The sequence below is a fragment of the Bombina bombina genome, chromosome 4 (genome assembly GCF_027579735.1).
Source record: "Bombina bombina isolate aBomBom1 chromosome 4, aBomBom1.pri, whole genome shotgun sequence".
NCBI lineage: Eukaryota > Metazoa > Chordata > Amphibia > Anura > Bombinatoridae > Bombina > Bombina bombina.
In genome coordinates this window covers 207,293,807-207,312,032 of record NC_069502.1, presented here as the reverse complement: position 1 = coordinate 207,312,032, position 18,226 = coordinate 207,293,807, and the positions used below count along the sequence as shown (strand labels likewise).

Here is an 18,226-nt window from a genome sequence, read left to right as displayed (position 1 = left end):
AAGCTGGAAAAAAAGAAAATCCTGATTAATACCATGTTTGACCAAATATTTAATTACTTGACAGTTCCTGGTTAAAATCAAACCTAAAAAAAAAAAATATTCTTATTCTATGGATAATGTTACTAAATAAATCCTCATAAATATTTAAAGGGACAGTCAACACCAGAATTATTATTGTTTAAAAAACAGAATTTATGCTTACCTGATAAATTACTTTCTCTTGTGGTGTATCCAGTCCACGGATTCATCTTTTACTTGTGGGATATTCTCCTTCCCTACAGGAAGTGGCAAAGAGAGCACACAGCAGAGCTGTCCATATAGCTCCCCCTCTAGCTCCACCCCCCAGTCATTCGACCAAAGGTTAGGAAGAAAAAGGAGAAACCATAGAGTGCAGTGGTGACTGTAGTTTAAACAACATTTTTTTTTACCTGACTTAATTGCCAGGGCGGGCCGTGGACTGGATACACCACAAGAGAAAGTAATTTATCAGGTAAGCATAAATTCTGTTTTCTCTTGTAAGGTGTATCCAGTCCACAGATTCCTTTACTTGTGGGATACCAATACCAAAGCTTTAGGACACGGATGAAGGGAGGGAACAAGACAGGTACCTTAAACGGAAGGCAACACTGCTTGCAAAACCTCTCTCCCAAAAATAGCCTCCGAAGAAGCAAAAGTATCGAATTTGTAAAATTTGGAAAAAGTATGCAGTGAAGACCAAGTCGCTGCCTTACAAATCTGTTCAACAAAAGCCTCATTTTTAAAAGCCCATGTGGAAGCCACTGCTCTGGTAGAATGAGCAGTAATAGTTTCAGGAGGCTGCTGGCCAGCAGTCTCATAGGCCAAACGGATGATGCTTTTCAGCCAAAAGGAAAGAGAGGTAGCAGTCGCTTTCTGACCTCTCCTCTTACCAGAATAGATAACAAACAAGGAAATGTTTGTCTGAAATCCTTAGTTGCTTGTAAATAGAACTTTAAAGCACGAACTACATCAAGATTGTGTAACAGACGTTCCTTCTTTGAAGAAGGATTAGGACACAGAGAAGGAACAACTATTTCCTGGTTAATATTCTTGTTAGAAACAACTTTAGGAAGAAAACCAGGTTTGGTACGCAAAACTACCTTATCTGCGTGGAACACCAGGTAAGGTGAAGCACACTGTAAGGCAGATAATTCTGAAACTCTTCGAGTAGAAGAGATAGCTACCAAAAACAAAACTTTCCAAGATAACAACTTAATATCTATGGAATGTAAAGGTTCAAACAAAACCCCTTGAAGAACTGAAAGAACTAGATTTAGACTCCATGGCGGAGCCACAGATTTATAGACAGGCTTGATTCTGACTAAAGCCTAAGCAAACGCTTGAACATCTGGTACCTCTGCCAGACGCTTGTGTAAAAGGATAGACAGAGCAGATAGCTGTCCTTTTAAGGAACTGACAATCCTTTCTCCAATCCTTCTTGGAGGAAAGACAATATCATGGGAATCCTAATCTTACTCCATGAGTAACCCTTGGATTCACACCAACAGAGATATTTCCACCATATCTTATGGTAGATTTTCCTGGTGATAGGCTTTCTAGCCTGAATCAGAGTATCTATAACTGACTCAGAGAAACCACGCTTCGATAGAATTAAGCGTTCAATCTCCAAGCAGTCAGACGTAGAGAAATTAGATTTGGATGCTTGAACGGACCCCTGTATTAGAAGATCCTGCCTCATTGGCAGTGTCCATGGTGGGACAGATGACATGTCCACTAGGTCTGCATACCAAGTCCTGCGTGGCCACGCAGGTGCTATCAGAATCACCAAAGCCTTCTCCTGCATGATTCTGGCGACCAGACGAGGGAGAAGGGGAAACGGTGGAAAAACATAAGCCAGATTAAAGAACCAAGGCGCTGCTAGAGCATCTATCAGTACCGCCTTGGGGTCCCGGGACCTGGACCCGTAGAGAGGAAGTTTGGTGTTCTGACGGGACGCCATCAGATCCAACTCTGGAGTGCCCCATAGCTGAGTCAGCTGGGCACATACCTCCGGATGGAGTTCCCACTCCCCCGGGTGAAAAGTCTGACGAATTAGAAAATCCGCCTCCCAGTTGTCTACTCCTGGGATGTGAATTGCTGAGAGATGGCAGGAGTGATCCTCCACCCACCTGATTATTTTGGTTACTTCCGTCATCGCTAGGGAACTCTTTGTTCCCCCCTGATGATTGACGTAAGCTACAGTCGTGATGTTGTCCGACTGAAATCTGATGAACTTGGCCGCAGCTAGTTGAGGCCATGCCTGAAGAGCGTTGAATATCGCCCTCAGTTGTTTATCGGGAGAAGCGTTTCTTCCCGAGACCATAAGCCCTGAGCTTTCAGGGAGTCCCAGACCGAACCCCAGCCTAACAGACTGGCGTCGGTCGTTACATTGATCCACTCTGGCCTGCGGAAACATATTCCCTGAGACAGGTGATCCTGAGACAACCACCAGAGAAGAGAATCTCTGGTCTCCTGGTCCAACTGAATTTGAGGAGACAAATCTGCATAATCCCCATTCCACTGTTTGAGCATGCATAGTTACAGTGGTCTGAGGTGTATCCGAGCAAAAGGGACTATGTCCATTGCTGCTACCATTAATCCGATTGTCTCCATGCACAGAGCTACAGATGGCCAGGGAATGGAATGAAGAGCTCGGCAAGTAGTTAATAGTTTTAATTTTCTGACCTCCGTCAGAAATATTTTCATTTCTACCGAGTCTAACAGAGTCCCTAGGAAGGGAACCCTTGTGAGAGGGGAAAGAGAACTCTTTTTGATGTTCACCTTCCACCCATGAGACCTCAGAAAGGCCAATACAATCTCTGTGTGAGACTTGGCTCTTTGGAAAGACGGCGCCTGAATTAAGATGTCGTCTAAGTAAGGCGCCACTGCTATGCCCCGCGGTCTTAGCACCGCCAGGAGGGACCCTAGCACCTTTGTGAAAATTCTGGGAGCAGTGGCTAAGCCGAAGGGAAGAGCCACAAACTGGTAATGCTTGTCCAGAAAAGCGAACCTGAGAAACTGGTGATGATCTTTGTGGATAGGAATGTGTAGATATGCATCCTTTAAATCCACGGTAGTCATATATTGACCTTCCTGGATCATTGGTAAAATTGTCCGAATGGTCTCCATTTTGAATGATGGGACTCTGAGGAATCTGTATAGAATTTTTAGATCCAGGATGGGTCTGAAAGTTCCCTCTTTTTTGGGAACCACAAACAGGTTTGAGAAAAAACCCAACCCTTGTTCCGCAATTGGAACTGGGTGGATCACTCCCATTGTATGTAGATCTTCTACACAGCGTAAAAACGCCTCTTTCTTTGTCTGATCTGGGATACAATCTCTAATGCCCAAGCATTGTGTACATCTCTTGCCCAGGCCTGAGCGAAGAGAGAGTCTGCCCCCTACTAGATCCGGTCCCAGATCGGGGGCTACCCCTTCATGCTGTCTTGGTGGCAAGCTGCAGGCTTTATGGCCTGTTTACCCTTATTCCAGCCCTGGTAAGGTTTCCAGGTTGCCTTGGGCTGTGAAGCGTTACCCTCTTGCTTTGCAGCCGGAGAGGATGAAGCGGGGCCGCTCCTGAAATTACGAAAGGAACGAAAATTAGCTTTGTTTTTTGTCTTAAAGGACTTGTCCTGAGGGAGAGCATGGCCTTTTCCCCCAGTGATTTCTGAAATAATCTCTTTCAATTCAGGCCCGAAGAGGGTCTTTCCTTTGAAAGGGATGTTCAAAAGCTTGGATTTAGACGACACATCGGCCGACCAGGACTTTACCAATAGCGCCCTGCGCACCAAAATGGCGAAACCTGAATTTTTTGCCGCTAACTTAGCTATTTGGAAAGCGGCGTCAGTGATAAAAGAATTAGCTAGCTTTAGAGCCTTAATTCTATCCAGGTCTCCGTCTGGAGCGAGTCTTCCAGCGCCTCAAAACAGAAAGCAGCTGCAGTGGTTACAGGAATAATGCAGGCAATAGGTTGGAGAAGAAAACCTTGTTGAACAAAAATTTTCTTAAGTAATCCCTCTAACTTTTTATCCATAGGGTCTTTAAAAGCACAACTGTCTTCAATTGGTATGGTTGTGCGCTTAGCAAGAGAAGAAACAGCCCCCTCCACCTTAGGGAGGGTCTGCCACGAGTCCCGCATGGGGTCAGATATGGGGAACATTTTCTTAAAAACAGGAGGGGGAACAAAGGGAACACCTGGTCTATCCCACTCCCTAGTAACGATATCCGCAATCCTCTTAGGGACCGGAAACGCATCAGTGTAAACAGGGACCTCTAGGTACTTGTCCATTTTACACAATTTCTCTGGGATCACCAAGGGGTCGCAGTCATCCAGAGTAGCTAATACCTCCCTGAGCAAAACGCGGAGGTGTTCTAGTTTAAATTTAAAAGCAAATGTATCTGAATCTGTCTGAGGAGGGACCCTTCCTGAATCAGAGACTTCTCCCTCAGACATCAAATCCCTCGCTCCCACTTCAGAGCGTTGTGAGGGTATATCGGATACGGCTACCAAAGCGTCAGAATGCTCATAATCTGTTCTTAAAACGGAGCTATCACGCTTTGCAGGTAACACGGGCAGTTTAGATAAGAAGGCTGTAAGAGAATTATCCATGGCTGCCGATAAGTCTTGTAATGTAAAAGGGTTAGACGCACTAGAGGTACTAGGCATCGCTTGAGCGGGCGTAACTGGTTCTGACACTTGGGGAGAGGTAGACGGGCTACCCTCGTTACCTTCAGTCTGAGAATCATCTTGGGCCACATTCATAAGTGCAACAATATGATCTTTAAAGTGTATAGACATATCAGTACAAGTGGGACACATTCTGAGAGGGGGTTCCACCATGGCTTCTAAACACATTGAACAAGGATTTTCCTTGGTATCAGACATGTTTAACAGACTAGTAGTATACACAAAAAGGCTTGGAAATCACTTTAATAAAATAAAAAACAATTTGAAAAAACGTTACTGTGCCTTTAAAGGACCAGTCAATAAAATAGATTTGCATAATCAACAAATGCATGATAAGAAAACAATGCAATAGCACTTAGTCTGAACTTCAAATTTTTTTAAAATAAATTGCAAAGTTATGTCTATTTCCACTCCCCCTGTACCATGTGACACCCATCAGCCAATCACAAATGCATATACGTATATGCTGTGAATTCTTGCACATGCTCAGTAGGAGCTGGTGACTCAAAAAGTGTAAATATTAAAAGACTGTGCACATTTTGTTAATGGAAGTAAATTGGAAAGTTGTTTAAAATAACATGCTGTATCTGATTTATGAAGTTTCATTTTGACTTGAGTGTCCCTTTAAGAGATAAAAAAGGCACACAATTTTGCAAAACAGTGAAAAATGCAGCAATTCCTTTGAAATTTTCACAGTATGTACCTAAAGCCTTAGTAAGATTGCAACACTAGTATCAAAACGATTAACCCCTTAATGGCCAAACCGGAGCAGCCTAAAGCCAACAGCCGTTTAAAATTACTACAGCACCTTGCCCTACCTGCCCTTAGGGACCAGATTTGGGGGAATATAGCTTCTTTTAGGCCCTCAAATAGCAGCAGGACCCTCCATGTGAAGCAGCCTGAACTTCCATGCAATTCTAACTGCGCATCTGAGACGCAAAGTTAGGCCCCTCCCACTCTACTCCGGAGCTGTGAGGCCTAAGAAATCACTCCTGAGTGAATAAAAAATAGCCATGTGGGTAATAACCCCAGAAAGAACCCAAAAGGACTTCCAAAGTGTCTTACAAACGATCTTTTCCTTAAATAAACAATCGATTGTCCTGAATTAGTGTCAACCAGCATAATTAGCCCTGTTATGTAAGCATTCATTCCTTACTTAGTCTGTGAACATAGCTTACCCTCCCCTCATGGGGATATTGTCAGTCTCTTCTAGCATTAACTCAGTCTTGCCTAGAAATAAATGACTAAACATAACTTATTGCAGTTACCCTGCAAACTGTTCCCCCCAATTGAAGTTTTCTGGTACTCCTCAGTCCTGTGTGGGAACAGCAGTGGATTTTACATGCTAAAATCATTTTCCTCTCAGCAGAAATCTTCATCACTTTTCTGCTAGAGAGTAAATAGTACAAACCGGGAACATCTAAAATAACAAACTTTTGATTGAAGATAATAAAAACTACAATTCTAACACCACATTCACTTTACCCTCCCGAGAGAGACCCTAGTGCTTAGAGCCGGCAAAGAGAATGACCTGGGGGTGGAGCTAGAGGGGGAGCTATATGGACAGCTCTGCTGTGTGCTCTCTTTGCCACTTCCTGTAGGGAAGGAGAATATCCCACAAGTAAAGGATGAATCCGTGGACTGGATACACCTTAAAAGAGAAAGAAAGATAATCCCTTTATTAACCATTCCCCAGTTTTGCATAACCAACACTGTTATAGACATACACGTTTTTACCTCTGTGATTACCTTGTATCTAAGCCTCTGCAAACTGCCCCCTTATTTTCGTTCTTTTGACAGACTTGCATTTTATCTAGGGATGCACCGAAATTTCGGACAAAAAACATAATTTATGTAAGAACTTACCTGATAAATTCATTTCTTTCATATTAGCAAGAGTCCATGAGCTAGTGACGTATGGGATATACATTCCTACCAGGAGGGGCAAAGTTTCCCAAACCTCAAAATGCCTATAAATACACCCCTCACCACACCCACAATTCAGTTTAACGAATAGCCAAGAAGTGGGGTGATAAAAAAGTGCGAAAGCATATAAAATAAGGAATTGGAATAATTGTGCTTTATACAAAATCATAACCACCACAAAAAAAGGGCGGGCCTCATGGACTCTTGCTAATATGAAAGAAATTAATTTATCAGGTAAGTTCTTACATAAATTATGTTTTCTTTCATGTAATTAGCAAGAGTCCATGAGCTAGTGACGTATGGGATAATGACTACCCAAGATGTGGATCTTTCCACACAAGAGTCACTAGAGAGGGAGGGATAAAATAAAGACAGCCAATTCCTGCTGAAAATAATCCACACCCAAAATAAAGTTTAACGAAAAACATAAGCAGAAGATTCAAACTGAAACCGCTGCCTGAAGTACTTTTCTACCAAAAACTGCTTCAGAAGAAGAAAATACATCAAAATGGTAGAATTTAGTAAAAGTATGCAAAGAGGACCAAGTTGCTGCTTTGCAGATCTGGTCAACCGAAGCTTCATTCCTAAACGCCCAGGAAGTAGATACTGACCTAGTAGAATGAGCTGTAATTCTCTGAGGCGGAATTTTACCCGACTCAACATAGGCAAGATGAATTAAAGATTTCAACCAAGATGCCAAAGAAATGGCAGAAGCTTTCTGGCCTTTCCTAGAACCGGAAAAGATAACAAATAGACTAGAAGTCTTACGGAAAGATTTCGTAGCTTCAACATAATATTTCAAAGCTCTAACAACATCCAAAGAATGCAACGATTTCTCCTTAGAATTCTTAGGATTAGGACATAATGAAGGAACCACAATTTCTCTACTAATGTTGTTGGAATTCACAACTTTAGGTAAAAATTCAAAAGAAGTTCGCAACACCGCCTTATCCTGATGAAAAATCAGAAAAGGAGACTCACAAGAAAGAGCAGATAATTCAGAAACTCTTCTAGCAGAAGAGATGGCCAAAAGGAACAAAACTTTCCAAGAAAGTAATTTAATGTCCAATGAATGCATAGGTTCAAACGGAGGAGCTTGAAGAGCTCCCAGAACCAAATTCAAACTCCAAGGAGGAGAAATTGACTTAATGACAGGTTTTATACGAACCAAAGCTTGTACAAAACAATGAATATCAGGAAGAATAGCAATCTTTCTGTGAAAAAGAACAGAAAGAGCAGAGATTTGTCCTTTCAAAGAACTTGCGGACAAACCCTTATCTAAACCATCCTGAAGAAACTGTAAAATTCTCGGTATTCTAAAAGAATGCCAAGAAAAATGATGAGAAAGACACCAAGAAATATAAGTCTTCCAGACTCTATAATATATCTCTCGAGATACAGATTTACGAGCCTGTAACATAGTATTAATCACAGAGTCAGAGAAACCTCTTGACCAAGAATCAAGCGTTCAATCTCCATACCTTTAAATTTAAGGATTTCAGATCCTGATGGAAAAAAGGACCTTGTGATAGAAGGTCTGGTCTTAACGGAAGAGTCCACGGTTGGCAAGAGGCCATCCGGACAAGATCCGCATACCAAAACCTGTGAGGCCATGCTGGAGCTACCAGCAGAACAAACGAGCATTCCTTCAGAATCTTGGAGATCACTCTTGGAAGAAGAACTAGAGGCGGAAAGATATAGGCAGGATGATACTTCCAAGGAAGTGATAATGCATCCACTGCCTCCGCCTGAGGATCCCGGGATCTGGACAGATACCTGGGAAGTTTCTTGTTTAGATGGGACGCCATCAGATCTATTTCTGGAAGTTCCCACATTTGAACAATCTGAAGAAATACCTCTGGGTGAAGAGACCATTCGCCCGGATGCAACATTTGGCGACTTAGATAATCCGCTTCCCAATTGTCTACACCTGGGATATGAACCGCAGAGATTAGACAGGAGCTGGATTCCGCCCAAACCAAAATTCGAGATACTTCTTTCATAGCCAGAGGACTGTGAGTCCCTCCTTGATGATTGATGTATGCCACAGTTGTGACATTGTCTGTCTGAAAACAAATGAACGATTCTCTCTTCAGAAGAGGCCAAAACTGAAGAGCTCTGAAAATTGCACGGAGTTCCAAGATATTGATAGGTAATCTCACCTCCTGAGATTCCCAAACTCCCTGTGCCGTCAGAGATCCCCACACAGCTCCCCAACCCGTGAGACTTGCATCTGTTGAAATTACAGTCCAGGTCGGAAGCACAAAAGAAGCCCCCTGAATTAAACGATGGTGATCTGTCCACCATGTCAGAGAGTGCCGAACAATTGGTTTTAAAGATATTGTTTGAGATATCTTCGTGTAATCCTTGCACCATTGCTTCAGCATACAGAGCTGAAGAGGTCGCATGTGAAAACGAGCAAAGGGGATCGCGTCCGATGCAGCAGTCATAAGACCTAGAATTTCCATGCATAAGGCTACCGAAGGGAATGATTGTGACTGAAGGTTTCGACAAGCTGTAATCAATTTTAGACGTCTCTTGTCTGTTAAAGACAGAGTCATGGACACTGAATCCATCTGGAAACCCAGAAAGATTACCCTTGTCTGAGGAATCAAAGAACTTTTTGGTAAATTGATCCTCCAACCATGATCTTGAAGAAACAACACAAGTCGATTCGTATGAGATTCTGCTAAATGTAAAGACTGAGCAAGTACCAAGATATCGTCCAAATAAGGAAATACCACAATACCCTGTTCTCTGATTACAGACAGAAGGGCACCGAGAACCTTTGTAAAAATTCTTGGAGCTGTAGCTAGGCCAAACGGCAGAGCCACAAACTGGTAATGCTTGTCCAGAAAAGAGAATCTCAGGAACTGAAAATGATCTGGATGAATCGGAATATGCAGATATGCATCCTGTAAATCTATTGTGGACATATAATTCCCTTGCAGAACAAAAGGCAAGATAGTCCTTACAGTTACCATTTTGAACGTTGGTATCCTTACATAACGATTCAATATTTTTAGATCCAGAACTGGTCTGAAGGAATTCTCCTTCTTTGGTACAATGAAGAGATTTGAATAAAACCCCATCCCCTGTTCCTGAACTGGAACTGGCATAATTACTCCAGTCAACTCTAGATCTGAAACACATTTCAGAAATGCTTGAGCTTTTACTGGATTTACTGGGACACGGGAAAGAAAAAATCTCTTTGCAGGAGGTCTTATCTTGAAACCAATTCTGTACCCTTCTGAAACAATGTTCTGAATCCAAAGATTGTGAACAGAATTGATCCAAATTTCCTTGAAAAAACGTAACCTGCCCCCTACCAGCTGAGCTGGAATGAGGGCCGCACCTTCATGTGGATTTAGAAGCAGGCTTTGCCTTTCTAGCTGGCTTGGATTTATTCCAGACTGGAGATGGTTTCCAAACTGAAACTGCTCCTGAGGATGAAGGATCAGGCTTTTGTTCTTTGTTGAAACGAAAGGAACGAAAACGATTATTAGCTCTACTTTTACCTTTAGATTTTTTATCCTGTGGTAAAAAAGTTCCTTTCCCACCAGTAACAGTTGAAATGATGGAATCCAACTGAGAACCAAATAATTTGTTACCCTGGAAAGAAATAGAAAGTAAAGTTGATTTAGAAGCCATATCAGCATTCCAAGTTTTAAGCCATAAAGCTCTTCTAGCTAAAATAGCTAGAGACATAAACCTGACATCAACTCTGATAATATCAAAAATGGCATCACAGATAAAATTATTAGCATGCTGAAGAAGAATAATAATGTCATGAGCATCACGATGTGTTACTTGTTGCGCTAAAGTTTCCAACCAAAAAGTTGAAGCTGCAGCAACATCAGCCAAAGATATAGCAGGTCTAAGAAGATTACCTGAACACAGATAAGCTTTTCTTAGAAAGGACTCAATTTTCCTATCTAAAGGATCCTTAAACGAAGTACCATCTGACGTAGGAATAGTAGTACGTTTAGCAAGGGTAGAAATAGCCCCATCAACTTTAGGGATTTTGTCCCAAAATTCTAATCTGTCAGACGGCACAGGATATAAATGCTTAAAACGTTTTAGAAGGAGTAAATGAATTACCCAATTTATCCCATTCTTTGGAAATTACTGCAGAAATAGCATTAGGAACAGGAAAAACTTCTGGAATAACCACAGGAGCTTTAAATACCTTATCTAAACGTTTAGAATTAGTATCAAGAGGACTAGAATCCTCTATTTCTAAAGCAATTAGAACTTCTTTAAGTAAAGAACGAATAAATTCCATTTTAAATAAATATGAAGATTTATCAGCATCAACCTCAGAGACAGAATCCTCTGAACCAGAGGAGTCATCAGAATCAGAATGATGATGTTCATTTAAAAATTCATCTGTAGGGAGAGAAGTTTTAAAAGATTTTTTACGTTTACTAGAAGGAGAAATAACAGACATAGCCTTCTTTATGGATTCAGAAACAAAATCTCTTATATTATCAGGAACATTCTGCACCTTAGATGTTGAGGGAACTGCAACAGGCAATGGTACTTTACTAAAGGAAATATTATCTGCTTTAACAAGTTTGTCATGACAATCAATACAAACAACAGCTGGAGAAATAGCTACCAAAAGTTTACAGCAGATACACTTAGCTTTGGTAGATTCAGCACTTGACAGCGATTTTCCTGTAGTATCTTCTGGCTCAGATGCAACGTGAGACATCTTGCAATATGTAAGAGAAAAAACAACATATAAAGCAAAATTGATCAAATTCCTTAAATGACAGTTTCAGGAATGGGAAAGAATGCCAAAGAACAAGCTTCTAGCAACCAGAAGCAATAAAAAATGAGACTTAAATAATGTGGAGACAAAAGCGACGCCCATATTTTTTTCGCGCCAAATAAGACGCCCACATTATTTGGCGCCTAAATGCTTTTTGGCGCCAAAAATGACGCCACATCCGGAACGCCGACATTTTTGGCGCGAAATAACGTCAAAGAATGACGCAACTTCCGGCGACACGTATGACGCCGGAAACGGAAATAGAATTTTTGCGCCAAAAAAGTCCGCGCCAAGAATGACGCAATAAAATGAAGCATTTTCAGCCCCCGCGAGCCTAACAGCCCACAGGGAAAAAGTCAAATTTTAAGGTAAGAAAAAATGGTCAAATCAAAATGCATTATCCCAAATATGAAACTGACTGTCTGAAAATAAGGAAAGTTGAACATTCTGAGTCAAGGCAAATAAATGTTTGAATACATATATTTAGAACTTTATAAACAAAGTGCCCAACCATAGCTTGGAGTGTCACAGAAAATAAGACTTACTTACCCCAGGACACTCATCTACATATAGCAGATAGCCAAACCAGTACTGAAACGAGAATCAGCAGAGGTAATGATATATATAAGAGTATATCGTCGATCTGAAAAGGGAGGTAAGAGATGAATCTCTACGACCGATAACAGAGAACCTATGAAATAGACCCCTTAGAAGGAGATCACTGCATTCAAATAGGCAATACTCTCCTCACATCCCTCTGACATTCACTGCACGCTGAGAGGAAAACCGGGCTCCAACTTGCTGCGGAGCGCATATCAACGTAGAATCTAGCACAAACTTACTTCACCACCTCCATCGGAGGCAAAGTTTGTAAAACTGAATTGTGGGTGTGGTGAGGGGTGTATTTATAGGCATTTTGAGGTTTGGGAAACTTTGCCCCTCCTGGTAGGAATGTATATCCCATACGTCACTAGCTCATGGACTCTTGCTAATTACATGAAAGAAATGGCATTTTTGGTTATTTCGGTTTTCGGTTTTTTTTTGCCTTTTATTTTCGGTAAAAATTATTGTGTAGCATATTTCAAATTTTATGCCAGTTTAGAGCTGCTGTTTGAGTTCATTACTTGACTTACTGTTTTGCATATAATAGTTTTCTACGACTATACTTTATTTTGATAATTGATAAAAAAAAATGGTTAAATCTGATTCTGTTACACAGAACTAAATAAAGAATAATACTAGCGATGCACCAAAATTTGGGCCACCGAAAATGTGCAATTCCAATTTCGGCCCAAAGAGGACCAAAATGGCTAAAAATGTACAGCCCTCCCCTGTTCTATTGAGTTAAATGTCTATCCTTAGCATAAGGTGAGCAGCACAGCACTGGCATGGTACACAGAGCTCCCACATAAGTACCATGACATGATGATATTTGAAACCAGAAGTGCCTTTTTTTTTTTTTTAAAAGGAAACCAAAGTTCTGAATACAGTTTTCAAAGAAGGATAAGTAACCTTTTTATAAACACTTGATATTATCAGACACAGCCCTAAGCACACACAGTGAATATGTATAAGCCTTATATATAGTGCTCATACATCAGCCTCTTGTGCGTAGACATTCTATTCGCCCGAGGCAAATATGCGTGCACACTATATATGCATAAGCCCCAAGCTCGCACACAGTTGGTACAAATTAGCACCTACCAGTCAGTGTATACAAAAAAGCTTTCTATAACCACCTTGCACGTAAGGTCATAGCTAAGTCCAGTGGTCTTGGTGACAGGCAGACTCCATTTGGGGCTCCGGACATATAATATGACGGGTCAGTGTGAAACGCAAGCCAGAAACTAGGTGGAGATACGATGAGAGATGATCAGGTGCAGCCACGCCTATCGCACGAATAACTACACCCAAAAAACAAAACATGTCCACCTCGTATTGTTGTCTGGCTATAATCATGCTCCACCAGTTTCACTGCAGATCACGCCCTACGGTACAAGTGACCACGCCCATTTGTTGGAGATTTCCTGCCTACAATCTCTCTCAGCTACACACACTGTAGTTAAAAAAAAGAAAAACATTTCAGTTTCGGTTTTCGGCCAGGGGAATCCTGAATTTTCTGTATCTGTTTCGGTCCAGAATTTTCATTTCGGTGTATCCCTAATTTTAGCCAATCAGTGCTCACTCCAGGGTAACTTCACGTGCATGAGCTCAATGTTAGCTATATGAAACACATGAACTAATGCCCTCTTGTGGTCAAAATGCATTCAGATTAGAGGCAGTCTTCAAGGTCTAAGAAATTAGCATATGAACCTCCTAGAATTAGCTTTCAACTAAGAATACCAAGAGAACAAAGCAAAATTGGTGATAAAAGTAAATTGGAAAGGTGTTTAAAATTGCATGCCCTATTTAAATCATAAAAGTTTTTTTTGGACTTGACTGTCCCGTTAATTTACAGCTTGGGAATACTAGCAGCATTTTAAAAGCATATATATTAAGCATGGAACTACTGTGTACACAAACATTAAGTGGATTTCTATTAAAGAGGAGACATTTAAAAGAGGTTTGGGACTTGATGCTGTGATTATTTTTAATCATTACAGAACTCTTCTCTAAAAAGTTCTTATGGATATTTGCACAATTAAAAAAAAAACTTTATACGTAGCATTTAAATCCTCTTGCAATAAATATGTCACTGCTTTAGCTTTAACATTCAGCTGCAGGAAGCATGACAAGTATTCTCCTCCTAAGCATACACTGACTGATAAAAAGAGAGCAGCTCTCAAACTGGGAACGAACAATAGCACAATACAGTAGCTTGTTCTATGGCTAGTTACCAAGATATACCAAGAGAATTAAGCAAATTTGATAATAGAAGTAAATTAGATTTTTTTTATTTAAAATTGTATCCTCTGTCTGAATTATAAAAGAAAAAATATGGGTTTTGGGTCCCTTTAAAGCAGTGATAATTCTGATATCTAGCTTCTGTATTTTGCACAAAGTATATTTATCACTATTTACATATTGTATTCATACAGTAGATTAATTACTGTATCTTTTCTTACTATGTTCTAAACCTGTTGTGTACCCAAAATAACTTTCTGCTGCTCCGGATGAGGATGCTCATGAATGAAGAGATTGTATCTGCATTAGGAGTGACTCAGAAGCACAACTTTAACTATGAATTTAACCACTGAAAATGAAGAGCAAGGGTGGAAGAAAAACTCATCTTTCCAAGAGGTTATAAGGCTACTCTCTCTCCTGCCACATCCCATCTTAGCTGATAAGCAATAATGTAAGGGGAGACTGTTGGTTAGTACTTCCTGGGGAATTGAGCCAAAATAAGAACATTTTGGCGAGCTTGAGTTAATTTCAGCCATGGTTCATCCTAGCAGCACAAACCAACTAAGATTTGCCAAGCAGTAAAATGTTGTTGCAGAATATGGTTTCAATGGATGAATGAAAATCAAACTTCAAGTTCATGAGAAAAACGTAAGGAGAACGTCAAACTGATGCCTAGTGCAACTCTTCAGAAGAGATGTCTGCTTCATGTTCCCAAGGAATGGAAAATATCTATATAGAACTTCAAGCTAAACTCAGATGCTCTCCATATTACCATAATTCAAAGAGTTAGATTAAGACGTGAAGTTGCAAGAAGACCTAGTCCTTATACTTCTGGAAATTGTAGCTCCAGTCCCAACAATTAGGAATTATGGGCCAACACAATAATGAGATATAATGTACGGTTAAGTTAATGATATGTTTTGGGGAGTTTTATGTAGCTTTAAAAACACTAGACAGAAAGATCATCATAATGAGCTGCTACTGTAGCAACATTGACATGGCTTGCCTTCAAATGAGAGTTTAAAGTAACAAAAGAAGAAACCAGAACTGCTGTATAACATAATAAAGACCTCAAAACTCCACAACATGATGGAATAGGAACCGTGGCAAAGCATTTACATGATAACTTATCACACAATTAAAATGAGTGCCTGTATATGTGTCTTCATCAAGCCGGATGCTCTTCAGCTGTTTGAAATAACTCCAACAGCTACATTTAAAACATTCCATCCTGAGGCTTTAATGTCTTCTTCCTGTTGTGTACAGTGGCATCCTGCTTCTATTCTCTAAAAATAAATAAATATTCCTTCCCTAAATGACATTTGATTTTAAATGCATGCTAGGCACTAACTTTACTATTTCACTATACCAAAGCTTGCTTTGTTTATCTTTAAAATAGGTCTCATGCTGCTACTACTGCTGCTCAATCAAGAGATAACTGGTCAACAGAGGAAAGACAAAATGACGGGCAGAATTTAAAATAAATAATTAAATTCTGCCAATCAAGTGTTTGTTTATTAAACCATCGGAGTTTACAATCTGATTAAGATTGGAAGAGAGGTGAAAAAAATCAGTGAATAAAAAGAAAACAAATAGAATTTCAATTAAAAAAAAAATCAACCAATTATTATAACCACTATCAAATTATTCAGATATTAAAAAATTAAAAATACAAGTTTGTATGGAAGAAACAGCCGAGAAAATTAACAGGAAAAGTATGGTTGGAATGTAAGTTCTGCCCACTGGCTTATGACAACAACTCCCTATGCTCATGTAATAGAGGCACACTTAAAGCAAAAAAAAATTTAAAAAAAATGGCGTTAACCTCTGTATTATGTATCTGAAAAATTCTTCTACATTTCCATAGAAAGATAGCGATGATAAAAGGCAAACACTCCATCTGATTTTAACATTGTCTGTACAAACACTGAGTTGATTACATATATTGCATCTGACTATGAGAAATGTCATTCTTCCATCGCTGAACAGAGCTCAGCTGAGATGTCCCGGTTGGAAAGCTTCTCTGGGGAGCTAAAGAGCATGATTTTCTCATGTCCTTTCTACAGTACGATGACATTAGGGTGCACAAATTCTTTACTAAAAGCCACAGGGACAATGTGCAAATCTTAATTTACTGTGTGCAGATGCCCAGCAGGATTTTGGAAAACTGTCACTGTGCAAAGGTCAACAGACTTACCACTTTGTAAATAAGTTTTTACTCTAAAACTTAATTATAATACATGCTAAAAAGAAAGGCCATAAACAAAGCTTGGTTAAAGAACAAGCAGCAAATAACCATTAGTTCTATCCATATTGTGTGACACTGTTTAAAGGGACAGTGTACCCCCTTTTCCTCTTAAATGGGTTTCCAATTACTTGTTCTAGTAGTTGCAGAGTATAAAAATATATGGGACATTACTACTTTAGTGTTATTTTTGTATATGAAATCTCTGTTTTTGCTCTTAAAATGGTCCAAGCTTGCAGAGAGAAAAACTCATTATCTCATTACTTTATATAACAAAGACTTTCTTATCTTATATCTGTGAGATATTTGAAAACAGGGTGGATAAAAAAAAAATAAAAAAAAAATCTGATTTTATCTAATTTTTTTTTTTTTTTTTTAATAAAAGGCTTTTTGGAGGAAAACTCTAAAGATAGTTTCTATTTAATATACATTATAATCTAAAGGTTATTCACCATGAAATATAGATTTGATTTTAATTGAATAGCAAGATGCTGTATATTCATAGCTGTAATGATTGGTTTTTGTTTTTTGGTAAATTAATTCCATTAATCCATTCACAACGTCATGCTTTCCCAAAGGTTTCTGTCACATTATTTTGGACATTTTTTCTATCTTGAAGATATCACATATTGGTTTTGCAGTTCTCAAAAAAAAATAAAAAATGCTTACCTGATAAATTTATTTATTTCCGGATATGGAGAGTACACAAAGTCATTCAATTACTAGTGGGAATATCACTCCTGGCCAGCAGGAGGCGGCAAAGAGCACCACAGCAAAGTTGTTAAGTGTCACTCCCCTACCCATAATCCCAAGTCATTCGAACAAAAGGGAAATGGAAAAGGTAGAGGAGCCTGAGGTTTAGTCAAAATGAACCGTCTTAATTAAGGGTGGGGTCGTCGACTCTCCATATCCGGAAAGAAAGACATTTATCAGGTAAGCATAAATTTTGTTTTCTTTCCTAAGATATGGAACGTCCGCAACGTCATTTAATTACTAGTGAAAACCAATACCCAAGCTAAACGACACAGAATGAACAGGGAGGGAGAACAAGACAGGCAGATCTAAACAGAAGGCACCACCGCTTGAAGAACCTTTCTCCCAAAAGAGGCCTCAGCCGATGCAAAAGTATCAAATTTGGAAAAAGTATGCAGAGAGGACCAAGTTGCAGCCTTGCAAATCTGTTCCACAGAGGATTCATTTTTGAAAGCCCAAGAAGAGGAGACAGCCCTAGTGGAATGAGCTGTAATTCTTTCAGGAGGCTGCTGTCCAGCAGTCTCATAAGCAAAACGAATCATACTTCTCCCCCAGAGGGATAGAGAAGTAGCCTTCTGACCCTTACGCTTTCCTGAGAAACAAACAAACAGGGCCGAAGACTGGCGAAAAACAAATTATGCTTACCAGATAATTTCCTTTCCTTCTGTATGAGGAGAGTCCATTGCTTACTTGTGGGAATACAGAACCTGGCAACCAGGAGGCCGCAAAGACAGCCCAGCCAAAGGCTTAAATACCTCCCCCACTTCCCTCTTCCCCCAGTCATTCTGCAGAGGGAACAAGGAACAGAATGAGAAATATCAGGGTATAAAAGGTGCAGCAGAAGAAAACAAAATTTAAGTACGCCCAACTGAGAATTCGGACAGGCCGTGGACTCTCCTCATACAGAAGGAAAGGAAATTATCTGGTAAGCATAATTTATGTTTTCCTTCTTAATATGAGGAGTGTCCACGGTTTC

The 18,226-nt window shown here is 39.9% G+C and overlaps 1 protein-coding gene across 3 annotated transcripts in view; it reads right to left on the bottom strand.

The window, feature by feature from the left end:
- The window catches only part of NCK1 (NCK adaptor protein 1), a 247,769-nt gene that overhangs the window by 46,589 nt on the left and 182,954 nt on the right, over positions 1-18,226 (bottom strand). The gene's annotated exons all lie outside the window — the stretch shown is intronic.